This window comes from Hyperolius riggenbachi, chromosome 7 (genome assembly GCF_040937935.1).
Source record: "Hyperolius riggenbachi isolate aHypRig1 chromosome 7, aHypRig1.pri, whole genome shotgun sequence".
In the NCBI taxonomy this organism is placed as follows: Eukaryota; Metazoa; Chordata; class Amphibia; order Anura; family Hyperoliidae; genus Hyperolius; species Hyperolius riggenbachi.
The window spans coordinates 30,032,144-30,052,177 of NC_090652.1; positions in this window are offsets into that span (position 1 = coordinate 30,032,144).

The window sequence follows — 20,034 nt, forward strand, 5'->3', positions numbered from 1 at the left end:
CACTCCCCGTAGGGATCAGAACTCAATCCCTAGGACGACAGTTATGGACCTGAGCTCATACAGACGCCTCCATCTGATACAGTACAGTGTTGCGTTCTGTTGATATTATTATTATTTAGTATTTATATAGCGCCGACATATTACGCAGCGCTGTACAGTGTATATATATATATTGTCTTGTCACTAACTGTCCCTCAGAGGAGCTCACAATCTAATCCCTACCATTGCCATATGTCTATATTATGTAGTGTAAGCACTGTAGTCTAGGGCCAATTTTTAGTGGGAGCCAATTAACTTATCTGTATGTTTTTGGAATGTGGGAGGAAACCGGAGTGCCCGGAGGAAACCCACGCAGACACGGAGAGAACATACAAACTCTTTGCAGATAGTGCCCTGGCTGGGATTCGAACCAGGGACCCAGCGCTGCAAGGCGAGAGAGCTAACCACTACGCCACCGTGAACGAGAGGAAGGCTGATGGCGTGGCGCATGACAATGGTACCTCCGGGGGGTGGGGTGGGGTGAGGTGGAGAACAGTGCACTCGGCCATTGCCATCACTTAAAGGATACCCGAAGTGACATGTGACATGATGAGCTAGACATGTGTATGTACAGTGCCAAGCACACAAATAACTAGGCTGTGTTCCTTTTTTTCTTTCTCTGCCTGAAAGAGTTAAATATCAGGTATGTAAGTGACTGACTCAGTCCTGACTCAGACAGGAAGTCACTACAGTGTGACCCTCACTAATGAGAAATTCTAACTATAAAACACTTTCCTAGCAGAAAATGGCTTCTTAGAGCAGGAAAGAGATAAGAAGGGGAATTTCTTATCAGTGAGGGTCACACTGTAGTCACTTCCTGTCGGGACTGAGTCAGCCACTTACATACCTGATATTTAACTCTTTCAGGCAGAGCAAGAAAAAAAGGAACACAGCATAGTTATTTGTGTGCTAGGCACTGTACATACACATGTCTATCTCATCATGTCACATGTCACTTCGGGTATCCTTTAAGTGATGGCAATGGCCGAGTGCACTGTTCTCCTCCTCACCCCACCCCCCGGAGGTACCACTGTCATGCGCCATGCCATCAGCCTTCCTCTTGTTCACGGTGGCGTAGTGGTTAGCTCTCTCGCCTTGCAGCGCTGGGTCCCGGTTTGAATCCCAGCCAGGGCACTATCTGCAAAGAGTTTGTATGTTCTCTCCGTGTCTGCGTGGGTTTCCTCCGGGCACTCCGTATGATTTCTCAGGCCCCTGGTGGGCCGATTTGCATAATTTTTTTTTGTTGCACTTTGCTAGCTGCGTGTATATACCGATTGCCGCGCCTCCGTGCTGATTCGCCGCTACCTGCCGTGCCGCACCGCCCCCCCTAGACCCCGTGCGCAGCACTGAGGGGTGGATCGGGACTCCCTCTGATGTCACGACGTCGTTGACGTCATCCCGATCGTCGCCATGGCGACGGGGGAAACCAAGCAGGAAATCCCGTTCTGAACCGGATTTCCTGTTTGCTTTGATCGCCTGAGGCGATCGGAGGGGGTGGGGGGATGCCGCTGCACAGCGGCTATCATGTAGCTAGCGCTAGGCTAGCTATATGATTAAAAAAAAAAAAAAATCAAAAATGTGCTGCGCCGCCCCCTGGCGATATTATTGTGTCGCCCAGGAGGTTAAAGCAACCTCAGCGGACACTTGTGCACCTGCCCAATTCTGTGCTGAGAAGGCCCCAGACGGGCGTCACATCATAAGTTCAGTCTAGTGTGTGTCTGAGGCGCTATTCCAAACATCATCAAATAACAATTGATTTGACCAAAAATGATTTCAGGTGAGTATGTAGATTCCCCAATGAGGTTGTAGCAATGCGGAGCTTTGGTCCTTGGGAGGTTCTGCAGAGATCCTTGTCCAATGTGAGAGCTTCTTTACACACAATTGCAGAACCTCAACAGAGTCTCAAAAATCAACAAGAACCATCTAAAGTCCACCAGGGCCTTAGCAATATAGAGGGAGATCTTCAGATAAAAACTGTGTATATTCAAGAAGACCTACACAGGTAGGTGCTATTATTGTACATTTACAGTATAGCATCAACATCTTCTGCAGCACTTTACAAAGTACATAGTCATGTCACTGGCGCTCACAATCTTATCCAATCATAGTCATATTATAATGTCCTACAATATTATTATTATGTATTCATATAACACTGACATATTTTTGCAATACTTTACAGAGTACATAGTCATGTCACTGACAGTCCTCAGAGGAGCTCACAATCTAATCCTACCATAGTCATAGTGTAATGTCCTACCATATTATTATTATGTATTTATACAGCACTGACATCTTCTGCAGCCCTTCACAGAGTACATAGTCATGTCACTGACAGTCCTCAGAGGAGCTCACAATCTAATCCTACCATAGTCATAGTGTAATGTCCTACCATATTATTATTATGTATTTATACAGCACTGACATCTTCTGCAGCCCTTCACAGAGTACATAGTCATGTCACTGACTGTCCTCAGAGGAGCTCACAATCTAATCCTGCCATAGTCATACCCTAATGTCCTTCCATATTATTATTATGTATTTATATAGCACTGACATCTCCTGCAGCACATTATAGAGTACATAGTCATGTCACTGACTGTCCTCAGAGCAGCTCACAATCGAATCCTACCATAGTCATAGTCTAATGCCCTACCATATTATTATTATGTATTTAACAGCACTGACATCTTCTGCAGCACATTACAGAGTACATAGTCATGTCGCTGACAGTCCTCAGAGGGGCTCACAGTCTGATCCATACCATAGTCATAGTCTAATGTCCTACCATATTATTATTATGTATTTATATAGCACTGACATCTTCTGCAGCACATTACAGAGTACATAGTCATGTCACTGACAGTCCTCAGAGGAGCTCACAATCTAATCCTACCATAGTCATAGTCTAATGTCCTCCCATGGTATTATTATGTATTTATATAGCAATGACATCTCCTGCAGCACATTATAGAGTACATAGTCATGTCACTGACTGTCCTCGGAGGAGCTCACAATCTAATCCCTACCATACTCATAGTATAATGTCCTACCCTGCCTGGAGTTTGTATGCTATTCTCATGTGAATTTCTTTCCACATTACTAAACCACCCTTGTAGGTGAACAGACTTCTCTCTTATCTAGTAGACATTAGACTGTGCGTATGATGCGGACATTACGCTGTGATTAAAAAGCAGAGAGGGGCAACGAGATGCTAAAAATTCTGCCCTGCATGCAAACTGTATGCAGCTTGCAACGGGTTCAGTCAAAACCAGCAGGATAATAATGATATGTAAATTGTGGCAACCAATCAGGTATCACCCCATCACTCCGAGAGCAGTCAGAACAAGTAACATCTTACTCACAGTCACACCCATGTCGTGATACAGTAGCTAGACCCTAATTTTACCATTCCAACCATAATAAAGCACCCATGATCACTCCATACAGCAGATTGTCATATCCTATAACATTAACCAATCAGAAGTCATCTCTTAAGCCTGGCACGCACTTTCAATTATGATTGGCCAATCACTGACCTGTAGTATGATGGTCAACAGACATTGAATACTATGAGCAGATTGTGTAGGTAAGCTATTGTACTACATGGAGGTGGTAATACTGGTCAGTGATTGGCCAATAAAAATTGAAGGTGTGTACCAGGCTTTACTGTCTGAATTCTGCTTGTACTTTGCCATATTGCCCTCTGCTGCCATATGGAATAACCCCGACTTTGCTGTTGCAATAAAGCCTCAGTCTGGACACAGATTTTCACACATCCAATCTTGGCCCAATTTTACCACCCCCACGTAGCATGAGGGCCTAGATATTTTGAATAGACAAGACACATAACATTTATATTGCGCTTTTCTCCTGGCGGACTCAAAGCACCAGAGCTATAGGCAGTAGCAGTCTTAGGGAGTCTTGCCCAAGGTCTCCTTACTGAATAGGTGCTGGCTTACTGAACAGGACGTGCCAAGAAGGTCTCCTGTGTCAGAGGCAGAGCCCTTACCCAGTACACTATCCGGCCACTATCCAGAACACTATGAGCAGATTGGGTAGGTCTACATACTACATGAAGGTGCTAAAATTGGCCCCGAACTGTCACCTGAGGGATCAAATCCCGACCCCTGCAAACGACAGTAATTGTGTGCGAGCAAAGGCCTCTAGTGATCCACCTCTTTTGATTATTTTAGACTTGTTTTACACAACATTATTCTACCATGCCTACCATTCTACCCTCTATATTAATGAGTGTATAGGATTAGTACGAACACTTCAAATCCAGCGCTGGAGACTTGAGCGCAGCAGCGCAGGAGACTTGGGCGCAGCCGGCGCCACCATAGGCCGTAATAGGAAGTACGGCTATAGCAGGTACAGGGAGTAACTTCAGCGCCGTCAGAAGACAGAGCTGAAGTTGCTTTTAAAACAATAATTCGGCTTCCAGCAATAGCTATAGCTAAGACACTAATTGAAAGCAATAGCTGGAAGCCGCATTATTTCATTCCCCACCATCCATGACGGCCTGGAGGGGGAATAGTAATTAACATGGCCCGGACTTGTGCAGCAGCAGGATCAGCCATATACCGGCTGTGTCCTGCACCGACCCAAGTCTACCGGCGCCGATACCTCTCGTACGCGATTAGTACGCCTCCATTTTGGCCAACATCATCTCAAGTACCCATTCACACATGTATTTTGTAAGGCATAATTCATCATTATGTAGCATTGCAGGCTGGATTCACTGTGGTCAGCTGCATAAAGCACACGTTATAATAAGTGTGAACTGCAATGGAGACCGGACTAATCCCTGGCACACACCATGCAACTTCCTGTCAGATAGATGGGTCGAATTGATTATTTCTGACAGGTCGATTGGAAATCAGATCAGGAAGTTGCATGGTGTGTACCAGGCAATAGACACTAATTGAAAGCCTGCATGCAATGAGTTAGAATAATGCAATTTCCGGCTCACTTCCAGGAGTCGCAGGGTAACGATCTGCAGCTCGTGCGCTCGTTCTGCGGTGCCCGGAGCACTTCCGTTCTGTCGCACCGCAGGCAGTGTGTCAAGGCTCATTGACTGAGGTGCTGCGACAGGGTGTAGTACTGCGATGCGGAAAGTGTAATAGGAGTCACAAGCGTAGAGATGTGAACAGGCCCATAGAATTGTATGGGCAGTGATGAATTGACATGCAGAATTATTCTGCAACACAACTGATCATTGTAAACTGTCGCAATAAAAGTAGGCAGTTAAAACCGACAGGTTTTGGGCCAGTCCATCTCCTCATAGGGTATTCTCAGGGTTGTCTTTGGTTTCAACAGCATTTCCTGAGCAGCAGTTGCAAAGTCTAACTGACAAAATAGTGTGCAAGCGAGTAGGGAGGCTGGCTGGTATCTCACTATATTGACAGTTATACCGCTGTTCAGGAAATGGTGTTGAAAACAAAGAAAACCCTGAGAATCCCCCATGAGGAGATGGACTGTCGGTTCTGTCAGATTTTTCACTTTTGTCATCTCAAAACTAGTGATATAATTGATTGACTATGACAAGTTCCACCAAAGCCCAATTAAAGTGAACCTTTGGGTATATTCGTACCCTGTGTTAAGAGAGCTGGGGTACTACATGATTGTACAGATTAAATATCAGTCAACATTCCAGGGGGTTTTTCAATTGGTGTGACAGAATTTCTGATACGGGATATCCACTCCAATATCTATAAAGACGTTGCATTCTTCTCCATCAACACAGGTACACATTGGCCCAATTTCTATCCAACCAGGCACAATCTCCCCAATTTCTATCAACCCAGGCACAATTGGCACAATTTCTATCAGCCCAGGAACAATTGGCACAATTTCTATCCACCCAGGCACAAATTGGCCCAATTTCTATCACCCAGGCACAAATTGGCCCAATCTCCATCCAGATCTCACAGCCTCATACAATGATTGTGTTAAGCTGAAATCACCATGCACTCAACATACGATTTGAACAACAAGCATTCAAACCGTCAATCATAGAAGCCGTTTTCCTTACCTGGGTACCTGTAGGCGTCGTGATGGGCGCTGGCGGTGGGGTAGGTGGGCGGCAGGGCGTGCGGCGGTCTTACGCCATACGACGGTCCATATTGTTGGAATAAATCGGAATGGTACATGGTGGTATCGGACAGATATCAGATCATGAGAGGTCGGAGGTGTCCACCAGAACTCAACAAACTAAGCTCCTTCCAGCTGGTGCCAAGAAAACTCACAGACTGACCCTCAAAGGCCCAGCCTCCACCTTTTGATGTAAGACCCTCCTGCTAGGTGAGAGAGGAGGCTGGGGGAGAGCTCTCTTCACACATTAGGACTGAATTAAACTTTATTAAGGACCCTTTATGGCCGCTGTGGGTCTCAGTTTGCCCAGTTGTCAGGAAATGCAGAATTGGGAGCTGGAGAAGACAGGAGGGGGGCGGTGGGAAGCAGCCAATAACAAGCTCTGATGTACATAATGGATTGACCCTTTATAGGTGTTATGTCTACTTGTGAAGTCATTTCTGACTATTTGTTTTTGTACCAGTAAAAGTCATTTTTGGATTAGACAAATAAATATATTTTTGTCAAAAAGCTTCTGTTATTACCTTTTAATGTTAATGATCGTTATTGTTTTCTTCTTATTACTTTTTTTTAAATATTTTCCATGGCGATGTACAGAGGCTTGGTTCACAGTGGCCATTGTGTTAGAGGAGCTCGCAATCTAATCCCTACCTTAGTCCTATGTCTGTGTAGTGTAGTGTATGTATCATCTAAGGCCAATTTTAGGAGGAAACCAATTAACTTATATGTATGTTTTTGGGATGTGGGAGGAAACCGGAGTGCCTGGAGGAAACCCAACCAGACACAGGGAGAACATACAAACTCTGTGCAGACACTGCCCTGGCTGGGATTCAAAACGGGGACTTGGAGCTGCAAGGCGAGAGTGCCAACCACTACTTCACAGGGCTGCCCACATAATAGCATTAAAGGATACCTGAAGTGAAATGTGACATAATGATATAGACATGTGTATGTACAGTGCCTAGCACACAAAAAACTATGCTGTGTTCCTTTTTTTCTTTCTCTGCATGAAAGAGTTAAATATCAGGTATGTAAGTGGCTGACTCTGTCCTGAAAGAGTTAAACATCAAGTATGTAAGTGGCTGACTCTGTCATGACTCAGACAGGAAGTGACTACAGTGTGACCCTCACTGATAAGAAATTCTAACTATAAAAACAGTTTCCTAGCAGAAAATGGCTTCTGAGAGCAAGAAAGAGGTAAAAAGGGGAATTTCTTATCAGTGAGGGTCACACTGTATGCACTTCCTGTCTGAGTCATGACAGAGTCAGCCACTTACATACTTGATGTTTAACTCTTTCAGGCAGAGGAAGAAAAAAGGAACACAGCATAGTTATTTGTGTGCTAGGCACTGTACAAACACGTCTATCTCATCATGTCACACGTCAGTTCGGGTATCCTTTAAACAATGGTACACAGCTAAGGCTTAGCTGAGGAACTTGGGGCCCCAAGTGCAGGATTTCCATGTGGCCCCAAGAACTCTATTGATCAGCCCCATAAACACGTGTGAGCCCCTCGCCGTCCTCCCGTGGTCTGCTATTCAGCCGCAATCAGCTCCGGTAACTGGCTCAGTCGGGTACAGTCGGGGTCTTCTGCACATGCGCAGACCTCCTGCACATGCGCAGTAGACCTGGACTGGCATGACTGAGCCAGTTACCGGGGCTGATTGCGGCTTAACGGCAGGCCGTGGGATGACGGCGAGGGGCTCGCACGTATTTATGGGGCTGGAGAAAGCCCCGGGTAAGTTTCAACTCTTTACCATTGAACGTCTCTGATTTTCTTTAAGGATGACTAAAATTCAACGCACATATAGAGGTGTTCATTACCAGCATAGCACCATTTAAAAGCTAATAAGATAAAAGAAAGAGGGCCCCTAATGGGCCCCTCTGGTCTAGGGGTCCCGGTGCAGTCGCAACCTCTGCTTACTCTATTGCTATGCTACTGGTACACAGCATAGTGATATAATAATAATAAAAAACAAAGGTGTGCAGATTGCAAGGCAGGGGTAAATATAAAAGACAAGTTACTGAGTCCATGGGGTGGTGGAGAAGAGCACACAGGGAGAAGAGCAAAATAGTATATTTTTGGTGTTGGAGGCAGCGTGGAAGTTTAGGCGCCCCATAGGTGCCCATAGTTTGTAGCCACAGTTTGTATCTAGTGCCCAAATCTTCGATAATAGTCGATATTAACATGGGCGCCCAAACTCAGCAGCACCTGATATGTATAGCGGCGAAAGTGGAGCAGTTATTGGCGGAGGAGACAATTAGGATTAGGCATGGGTAGGGGGGTCGGTGGGACTGGGAGGGTAAGTTAGGGTTAGCTCAGGCACAGATATCACGCACCTGCGCAGTAGCACAGAGCCAATCCAGCATGGCTTTTCCCGCTGAGCACAAGCAGCTCCAAGCTACTACATAGGCACGGGGAATCATGTGTAGGCACAGTGCAGCCGCACTCGTTCACGTATGGGAGCGCGGTCACTAGCTTCCAGGGCGTCCAGCAGTGTCCATAACATTAACACCTTCCTGACGTGTATATACAAAGAGGGTGACAGGGAAAATATGGGCGGCGGCAATAGTTCCTAGTATAATATTGTTAAAATTACTGATATTCTACTATTGTGCACAATATTTTAATGATATTTTACTATAAAGCCCTCCTTCTACTTATGCCTAACCCTAACTGATCAACCCCCTTCCCCGCCGAGCCTAACTCTAACCACAACCTCCCCTACCACCACCCCTGCCGGGACCCAACCCTGACTGACCTCCCATTTGATGTCTAGCCCTAACCAACCCCCCTAACCTTAAAAGACTACCCACTGATGCCTAACCTTCCCCCCCCCCCCTCGACCCCCGCCGGAAACCCACCGACATGCGTGCCGCATTCACCGCACAAACATAAAACATATAAAGCTCGAGCAAAGCCTACGCGCAGTGTCATTTGTATGGGCGCCTTTTGCGGTTAAAGGCACCCATAAAAATGACGGCTATTGGGGGGAATTTGGGCTCCGGAGCCGCCCGATAAAATAGCCGGCGCCAATTCTGACCACTGTAGCTGTAATTTGTATGGAAGACTATGGCGGCACCCCAAACTTCCTGCTTCCCTTCCCGACACTGAACCTTAAACATAACATTAACCCTTTCCTGATACCTAACCTCCTCAACTATGGCCTCAATTCACTGAGATCATGCTGGCGATAATAAGGCAAAAGAAAACTTACCTCCACACACTGGCCTCAATTCACTAAGCTTATCCCCTGTCTTTAACCACTTCATCCACAAGTCAGTAGACATACGTCCTCTGTGAGTTCATCTAAGCCACGAGTCAGTAGATATACGTCTTGTAGCAGAAGCAGTGCTGTGCAGGATTGGGCTTGCTCCTGTGCACATTTCACATCACTATCTGATGCAGCACTAATTGGTGAACGGGAATATATGTTTCCTGAGCTAATGAGATTGATTTTTACTATTAAAATACGTTTATTTTTTAATTTCATAGTGAAAAATACACTCTGTAGCATTATTTCAGAATCAAATATCTTCACCATAAATTGTGACAGGAACATAATCTAAATTTTGTGATAAGCAGTAAGAATAGCCAAACAAAATTTGTGTTTTTTATTTACAGTAGCACTTTTTACTTTTAAACTGGAATTAGTAAAACTGAGAAATAATGTGTTTTTTTTTCTATTATTTTCTTTGTTTTCCCATTAAAATTCATAGAAAACAAAAATTGTTCGAATGAAAAAAACAATATATATTTCATTTCTGTGTCGTAAGTAGGGATATTTTATTTCTGATTAAATAAGGACATGGCTAAACTGTCAAAACTGCTCTGGTCCATAAGTGGCAAACAAGGTCTGGATGCGAAGTGGTTAATAATGTTTCTAGAGTGATCACCATGGTGATGAGGCATGTAGTATTCAGGAAACATTTTACCTCAGACAAACCTAAAGTTAACTCTTTTGTCTTTAAGTTAAGGTGAGATTTAGAAATTTCATCTTAAAGAGAACCCGAGGTGAGTTTGAAGAATATTATCTGCATACAGAGGCTGGATCTGCCTATACAGCCCAGCCTCTGTTGCTATCCCAAACCCCCCTAAGGTCCCCCTGCACTCTGCAATCCCTCATAAATCACAGCCATGCTGCTGACAAACAGCTTGTCAGAGCTGGCTGTGTTTATCTCTATAGTGTCAGTCTGCTGCTCTCCCCGCCTCCTGCAGAACTCCAGTCCCCGCCTGCATCCCTTCCCTCCCTGCTGATTGGAGGGAAGGGACGGGGGCAGGGGCCGGAGCTATGCAGGAGGTGGGGGAGCAGCTGAGACTGACACTACAGATGTAAACACAGCCTCACAGCACGGCTGTGATTTATTAGGGATTGCAGAGTGCAGGGGGACCTTAGTGGGGTTTGGGATAGCAACAGAGGCTTGGCTGTATAGCCAGATCCAGCCTCTGTATGCAGATAACATTCTTTAAACACACCTCGGGTTCTCTTTAAAGGTAGCCATACATTAGAACGAATATGGGCAGATTCGACCAAGCGACAAATTTATCTCTAATCGAATCTGATTAGAGATAAATTTGTCTCTAATCGAATCTGCCTATACGCTGCAAGCCGATTCCCATCCGTTTTTAGCATGAAATCGTCAGGGAATCGGCTGAGCCGACGTGTCCGCACCGCCGCTGCCCCCAAAATGTATAAATGTATGTAGTGTGTGTGCATCTATACATTACCTGTCCTGTAGCAGCTTCCGCATGGTGTCCGTCCATCTCGCCCGGTAACAGCCGCATACACGCTAGCGGCGCATAGCATCTGACGTCAGCCGCTATGCACCTTCGTGACGTCAGAGCGCTGCTGGCGTGTTTGCGGAACCCGGCGAGATGGACGAAAACCGCGTGGAGGCTGACACCAGACAGGTAATGTATAAATGCTCTACACACTGCATACATTTATACATTGCAGCAGTGGGGGTTTCATGGTCTCGTCGCTCGTTCGCAAATTGGCCGCCGTACCGCCGCGCACCTGACCAACCAACCTCGGCCCAAAATTTTCCAACATGCGCGATCGACTGAGCGGCCAATTTCTGTCCCGAAATTGGTCGCATTGTCGGTCGGGCATGCACTTGGCAGCACCAATTTTCATTCAATTCGATTATAATAATCGAATTGGATGGTCGATTGGTTGGTTGGTTGTCTAGTGTATGGCCTCCTTAACTTAAAGACAGAAGAGTTAAGTTTAGGTTTGCCTGAGGTAAAATGTTTCCTGAATACTACATGCCTTATCACCATGGTGATAACTCTAGAAACGTTATTAAAGACAAGAGATACGTTTAGTGAATTGAGGCCTATGCATTCTGTAAAGGGCTGCAGAAGATGTCTCTTGTGGTCTTGAGGACATATTTGGACCTATGACACTGTACTGATCTTGTTTTGTTGTGAGTTTCCTGTATGTCCTACCTTGTATGTTAGCCCATTTATCTATTGTGCAGCGCTGTGTAATATGTTAGCGCTTTATAAATACAATAAATAATAATAATATTGTCTTTGCTATATAAATACATAATAATAATATGGTAGGGCGTTAGACTATGACTATGGTAGGATTAGAGTGTGAGCTCCTCTGAGAACAGTCAGTGACATGACAATGTACTCTGTAAAGTGCTGCAGAAGATGTCAGTGCTATATAAATACATAATAATAATATGGTAGGGCGTTAGACTATGACTGTGGTAGGATTAGATTGTGAGATCCTCTGAGGACGGTCAGTGACATGACCAAGTACTCTGTAATGTGCTGCAGAAGATGTCAGCGCTACTGTATATAATGACATAATAATGATTTTTTTCCCATCCTAATCATCTTTAACATTTATGCCCATTCTATAGGCATTTTCATCCCCCAGGGGCAAATGTTGGCCACCCCCGGCCATGGGAAGGACATGAACTGTTTTAGACTGTAAGCTCCCCTGTCCAAAAGGGCTGATTATGTAAAACAGATTGTGTTTAGGTAAGGCTGGCTCCAGTGTCAAAGTTATAAATTCTCTGTTAGGAATGTACTATTCTGCATTTCTATGCACACAGTGCGCCCCAACTCTGCACCAGCGACCCCCCCTAACAAAAACATGTCCTCACAGATGGCAGAAGTGACTAGGTGACATGTGGGTGCCGACAGCAAACTCCTCTTTGTACTCCAGTCACAGGTAGGTGTGAAGATTGTCCTGGCTTAACCCCTTGCGGCCTGCATTCCCACACTCACATATACAGACATACAGTATATACACAGTCCTGGCAGTGACCCTCAGCCCCTCTGCCTCTGTAAACCAGCCAGTACTAATGTCCAAAATTAGTCAGAATTTAGGAGGGTGTCAGGCTATGAACAGCCACCTGCCTGTTTTCCAGGAACAGACTGCGCTTTTACTAACACGCTAAAGGAAGTATTTTACCTCCCTGTAAACTTGTTTTTGTTTTATTTTTGACTGACAAATATCAGGGCCGCATCTGTTCCGCCCCGGGTGCCGGATGTGCCTCTCTGATTGTCACTCCGCTAAACTGGCCATATCAATTCGCTGGCCTCTGTACCGATAATCAGAAGCGCCTTCTGATGTGATGTACTGCAGTGGTACAACGGGTAATGTAATCTATTCATATGGCAATGGTATGTTCATATCTGGGCGTTAGGCACAATTTGGTGGATTCTATTATAAAGGCTCATACACACGTCCAACTTAATGCTCAACCAACTGCACAACATGACCAACTGCTCAGCAAGTTGTTTACTAGGGATGCTCACCGCATTCCCCGGTATTCCATGGCGCCAAAACCACCGCCATGGGACCACCACCAGGTCTTAAAGCTTACGCGACACCTCCTGAGGCACCAAAACGACCGCCATGGGACCACCACTAGGTCCCATGGCTTAAGCGACACCTCCTGCGGCGCCAAAACCACCGCCATGGGATCACCGCCAGGTCTCAAAGCTTACGCGACATCTCCTGCGGCGCAAAAAAACACCGCCATGGAACCACCGCCAGGTCCCAAAGCTTACGCGACACCTGCGGCGCCAAAACCACCGCCATAGGACCACCGCCAGGTCCCAAAGCTTACGCGACACCTCCTGCGGCGCCAAAACCACCGCCATGGGACCACCGACAGGTCCCAAAGCTTACGCGACACCTCCTGCGGCGCCAAAACCACTGCCATGGGACCACCGCCAGGTCCCAAAGCTTATGTGACACCTCCTGCGGAGCAAAAACCACCGCCATGGAACCACCACCAGGTCCCAAAGCTTACACGTCACCTCCTGCGGCGCCAAAACCACCGCCATGGGACCACCGACAGGTCCCAAAGCTTACACGACACCTCCTGTGGCGCCAAAACCACCGCCATTTACTCACACACAAACCAACTCAACAACCAATTCAATTAAATACTATGCGTGAAAGCTTAACTATAAACTGCACAACATATCCGCATTCAAAAACAGCATTATTCAAGAGACTTGTACACACGTCCCAATCTGCAAGATAGTTGTGCAGATTTATCCACCGGTTACATCTGGCAAACAACCTGTTATCAGTTGGTCACCTGGTTGTTTGCATGGGTGTAACAATAGACCCTGCAAGGGATGCAGCTGCAGGGGGGCCCAGAAGCCGCAGGGGACCCTGTCCTGAGCAAATGACAACTAAGGGCAAGGAGAGAAAAAGCTTTCTGCTCTCTGCACAATTCTTCTAATGAGTGCATCTGTTCAGCCACCGATGAGGAATCATACAAAGTTTTGCAGACAAAGATTTGTAGACAATCCCTATTCAGTGTTCAGCAAGGTCTTGTGTACAGCTCTTTTCAACCCCCAGCCTTTCTACCCCTCCCCAAGTGCTGTGTCCTGAAGTGATGCTTGAGTAGTCTGGACACGGAGAGAAAAAGCTTTCTAATCTCTGCAGGTTTGAGGTTTGGTGGGAGGGGGCCCCATCCAAAGTTTTGCAGGGGGGCCCAGTGATTTCTAGTTACGCCCCTGGTTGTTTGCCAGCCGTACACACACTCAACTTATCTTCCAACACACCAAGTTTAGAAGGTAGTTGGAAAGAGTGTTGGTTTGTGTGTATGAGCCTTAATGATGCCCAGGGCCATAACTATAGCCTACCAGGCCCTCCAGCAAAGATCTACCAGCCGGGCCCCCAGCCCCTATCTTCCATCCCCCCACATCTCCTCAGGGGCCCCTTTTACACGGTAGCTTGAGCACTGTTTAATGAATCAACCTGCTTGTGTCGTATCTCATTAAAGCAAACCTGAAGTGTATTTAAAATAAGAAAAACAGATACTTGCCTAAGGAGAGGGAAAGTTCTGGGTCCAGGGTAGAGCCATCCTGTTCTTCTCACGTTCCCCTCATTCCAGCGCTGTCATCCCCGTTCAAATCTTCTGCCGAGGGAGGCTGAGTGCTCCCAAAACAGGAGGCTCCGCCCTGCGAATGTGCAAGTGCATGAGAGAGTGCTCTATGAAGCCGCCCGTCTCCTGGGTCTTCTTCCAGCCCCTAGAAGTCTATCAGTGGCGACTCCGCAGTTCTGCTCTTCTCCAGGCAGCCGCTACACCCTCTGTAAGATCATGCCCCACGGCTGAGCCGGCACCTTTCAGCACATGCGTGGGCGTGCCGCGCACCTCTCGTGCTTCAGGAGCGCTCTGCACTTGTGCAGTGCAAGTCTTTGTAAAAGGGCAGAGCACTCCCAGCCACGGGGGTGCGATCACATGGGTGCCCGCACATGTGCAGAAGATCCCGACCGAGCTACAGGTCGCAATCTTACAGAGGGGGTAGCGGCGGCCTGGAGAAGAGTGGAACTGCAGCGTGGGCACTGATAGACTTCAAGGGGCTGGAAGTAGCCCCAGGAGAGTAAAACATTTCTTTATATTTTCGCCTCATGTATCCTTTAAAGCGGACCCAAACCAAACATTTTTTTAATTCAAAATATTTAGTTGCCCCACTCTGACACATACAAAGATAAATAAACACTCCTTCAAGCCTATGAGCATTTCAGTGCATGCTTTTCACCCTTCTCTTTTCATAACTAGGGTTATACAGGTGGCAGCCATTAGCAATTCATCCTTTGCTGGACACCACCTACTCCACCAGTCTGCCGGATTCTGTCCCAGCAATATGAAAGGAAGGGAGGGGTTCCATCAATAAATGTAAAATATTTTATATTTGTCATCATGCAGCTGAGAAAAGGCTGCTATTTATTATTATAATTTAGAAAATAGATTTTATTTCTGAAATCTTGTATTTTTAATTTGGGTCCACTTTAACACATACATATCCAGAAGCAAAGTACTTCTACATCATTTACCATCTAAAGAGGAACTGTAACCAAGGATTGAACTCAGGGGCGTAGCGTGAGAAAACGCGGAAGAGCTAATCCGAACATTTGTATAGCTGCCGCAAATACTCAGAGTGAGGCGGCTGATTCCGCGTCTAGCATGGCATCTGGAGTGTTTAGGCACGCATCCACTAGCGGGACGGAACACGGAGAAACCGCCGCATGCCCAGCGGTCAGGGCGGCGGAGTCCGCGTCCAACGCGGCAGTCGGTACGCATAGGCCTACTACTGACACAGTGGCTGAGCGCGGGGAAACCGCCGCATGCTCGGTCGGCGGTGCGGCTGCCCCTGCGCTCGAACAGGCTGACACATTACAACACGTATCTGGTGTGGCTGGGACTGATAGTCCACACTGGCTCAGGAGGACGCGCACGCGCGCAGAGAGGCAGGGCTTTTATGACAGTCAGAAGGGAGTCAGCTGACCAAGCCGGTCAGCTGACACTTTCAGCAACTTCCATTGGTCCAGCACTTAGGGGAGGCGCTAGTGAGCGCTGGTGTATATATACTGGGTGCTGGTCATTTCTCTGGTGTCTGGCGTTGCGATCACTATGTGGTAGCACTCAGACCTTGTCAGTATCTGTGTTATTAGACAGTTTCCAAGGTGTTGATGGCCAAGGAACTCACACCTTAGCTTAGGCATTGTTGATTATTTGTTATGACCTTCTGCTTTCCTGACCATTCTTCTGATCTCTGATTTTGTACCTTTATCATTCTGATACTCTGTTGCCAAACCTCGGCTAGTCTCTGGATTCTGCACCTGCCTCCTGTCTCTGTACCTTATCTGTCCGTGTGTTTACGACCTGGCTTGTCCGACCTCGAGAACTATCTCTCCTGTTAGGAGATAGCTCACAGATCTGTCAGTGACACTTCTCCATTGGTGTCACTCACGTTCTGTCCTTCCCACTGTCAGTCTGACTCCTCCCCGTGGAGAGTCCAGACTACGGAAGGAACCAGTTGCCGAGCAGAATTCCTACCTGCTCTTGCACCTGTCCTCCAGGTGCGATCCTCAAAGTATTACTGTTGTACCAAAACACTCTTATCACTCAGGTGTCCAGAGGTTAAAGATATATCTGATTATGGGTGATACTGCAGATCATCACTAATCTGGTATATATCTGCATTCTCGGTGATACTGCAGATCACCGGTAATTAGATCCTCTCTGTGTTACACCGATCGTTACACGTAGCAATAGGGGGTGCCAAGGCAGCCACCGCATCGGGGCCCTTGGGCTAGAGGGGCTCCGAGGGGCCCATCTTCAACCACAGTATTAGCTCTTTATTGGTCCTATGCTGATAATATTCACTTCTATAGATGATTAGAATAGCAGTGATCATTAACACACTGTTTCCCATCCCCTTCTTGCACCTCTGACACTGTGGTTGTCCTTGGTGTGGCGTATCAATTGTTATGTAGAGAGCTTGGGGGGCGCCAATGCAAAACTTTACTAGCTGATGTATTTTACAATTTTGGCAATACTGGTCCTTTAACAGTGCAAGAAAGGCAGCAATTTAATATTCCCCTTCAAAATCAATAGGTTAATTTTGATTGGCTTTTGAAGGCTCCACCCATTTTCCTGATTATTAATCCCAGTCACCCAGTGACCACCTGTGCAAAGTTTGAGAACCCTGCCCACTGATGGCAGGGCGTTGCCCGGGTATGTATTTGGCTGGTGTTGGCTCTGCATACTTTTTCCAACCCTAACACACAAATATTCAATGACCAAGTTTGTGAGCTTTGCTGTCTTTGGTATTAATAATTTGCATTGAAATGAAAAAATCTGATTGGCTGTTTGAAAATCAATAGGTGAATTTTGATTGTGTTTTGTAGGCTCCACCCACTTTTCTGGATATTAATCCCAGTCCCCCAGTGACCAACTGTGCAACGTTTGAGAACCCTGCCATTAACAGTGTAAGAATGGCTGCAGTTTACATTTTCCCAGTGAAATTTGTATTTATCTCCGCCCACTTTTTGGTTATGGGGATAAAAAGTATCCTATATGTTATTCCAGGTAATGTACTATGTGTGTGCCAAATTTCATTCAACCAATACACAGAGAGGTAGAGCAAAAAAGCACAATCCATAGTCATGGATATATATAGAACTACATATAAACAAAAGGGTCCATGACTAAAAATATATACAACAAATGCCAATGGTATATAAAGAATAAGAATTAGAAATACTGTATTTATTGAAAAACGTACCACATTTCATTCAAATCCGTTCAGCCATTGTTGCGTGATCGAGTAACAAACATCCAAACTTTCACATTTATAATGTTAGTGAGATGCTGATGATGATGATGATTATTATTATTAATAATAAACTTAATTTATGAAGGGCTAGCATATTATGCAGCACTGTAACAATATACATTGGTGCACGGATTGCAAGATAGGGATAAATACAGAAGAAGTCAGTTAATCCATATGGGGGTGGAGAAGAGCACACAGGGAAGAGGGTCTGCAGAATAGACTTATGGCCCATACTCACGAGAGACTTTTGTCGCCTCAACACGCGCCGCGCGCGTGTTGTGGTGACAGGTCGCCCGTGAGTATGGGCCGCGCGCACCCCGAACTGTCGCCCGGAACGGGCGTGCAACCCGAACTGTCGCCCGTCGCTGATGTCGCCAGGCGATTGAAATGTTCAATCGCCTGGCGACAGTCGCCGCCGCAACTCCGCCGCAGCTGTCGCTAGTCCGCGTGAGTACGCGGAATAGCGACAGCAACCTCCATTGTGATACGCATAGCTTCCGGCGGGGGGAGGAGGAACGTCGGCGACAGCTTCCGTCGCGGCCGCTGGTCCCTCTTCCGCGTGTGTACGCGGAGGGACGTGGCAACGAGCTGTCGCCGGCCTGTCGCCCACACGCTCACGTGTGCTGGCGACAGGCTACTTTTGCTGCCCGTGAGTATGGGCCATTACAGATGTGTGGTTAATCCTTGGATGAGTTGAAGGTAAGGGTGAGCCTGATGGCGGAAGGAGGGAGTTCCATAGACTAGGGGCTGCTGTGGAGAAGTCCTGGAGCCTTGCAAGTTAGCCAGTAATGTGAGAGATGACATCCGTAGAGTGGAGCAGAGAGAGCAGGTGGGGAGTATTCCCGGGATGAAGTGAAGGTACTGTATAGTGGATAGATTTGTTTGCCAGGAAGAGCAGTGTAATTTTACTTCTGAGGGGAGCAGCGAGCCAGTGCAGGGACTTGTGAGGAGGGGCAGCTGAAGAGCAGTGGTGGGAGGAGTGAATGAGCCTGGCAGCTGCGTTCATAACACATTGTAGGGGGGCGGAGTCTGGTCTTGGTAAGTTCAGTATGTACAGTATAAGCTGTTACTCTGTGCCTGTACTGATAGTAAACCAGCCGCAGTGTGCGCTGATACCTCCTGCCTCCAGTATTTACAATATAAGCTGTTATTCTGTGAATGTACGGATAGTAAACTAGCTGCAGTGTGTGCTGATCTTTGCTACCTCCAGTATGTACAGTATAAGCTGTTACTCTGCGCCTGTACTGATAGTAAACCAGCTGCAGTGTGTGCTGATCTCTGCTGCCTCCATTATGTACAATATAAGCTGTTACTATGTGCATGTACTGATAGTAAACTGCATGTACTGATAGTAAACTAGCTGCAGTGTATGCTGATCTCTGCTACCCCCTGTATGTACAGTATAAGCTGTTACTCTGTGCATGTACTGATAGTAAACTAGCTGCAGTGTGTGCTGATCTCTGCTACCTCCAGTATGTACAGTATAAGCTGTTACTCTGCGCCTGTACTGATTATAAACTAGCTACAGTGTGTGCTGATCCCTGCTACCTCCAGTATGTACAGTATAAGCTGTTACTTTGTGTCTGTACTGATTGTAGTCTAGCTGCAGTGTGTACTGATCTCTGCTGCCCCCGATTTGTACAGGGTACATTGTTATTCTGTACCTGTATTCAGGGCCGGGCCGAGGCATAGGCTGGAGAGGCTCCAGCCTCAGGGCGCAGTGTAGGAGGGGGCGCACAATTCATTCAGTTGTCTTTCCTAATTGTGTATGAAGCAGAAAGAAATAAGAAAAGTTGATACATAGCATTGACTGCAAGCCAGATAACTAGATATTAAGGTGTTGGGGAGGTTGTGGGCCCTGTGGCCCTCTTAGTCTAATAGCAATCAGTGTGTGACGGCTGCGGTGGGAGGGATGGAGGGGCGCACTTTGGTGTCTCAGCCTTGGGTGCTGGAGGACCTTGTCCCTGCTCTGCCTGTATTGATAGTAAACTAGCTGCAGTGTGTGCTGATCTCTGCTGCTTCCAGTATGTACAGTATAAGCTGTTACTCTATGCCTGTACTGATAGTAAACTAGCTGCAGTGTGTACTGATCTCTGCTGCCCCCGGTATGTACAGTATAAGCTGTTACTCTGTGCCTATACTGATAGTAAACTAGCTGCAGTGTGTGCTAATCTCTGCTGTCTCCAGTATGTACAGTATACGCTGTTACTCTGTGCCTGTACTGATAGTAAACTAGCTGCAGTGTGTACTGATCTCTGCTGCCCCCGGTATGTATAGTATAAGTTGTT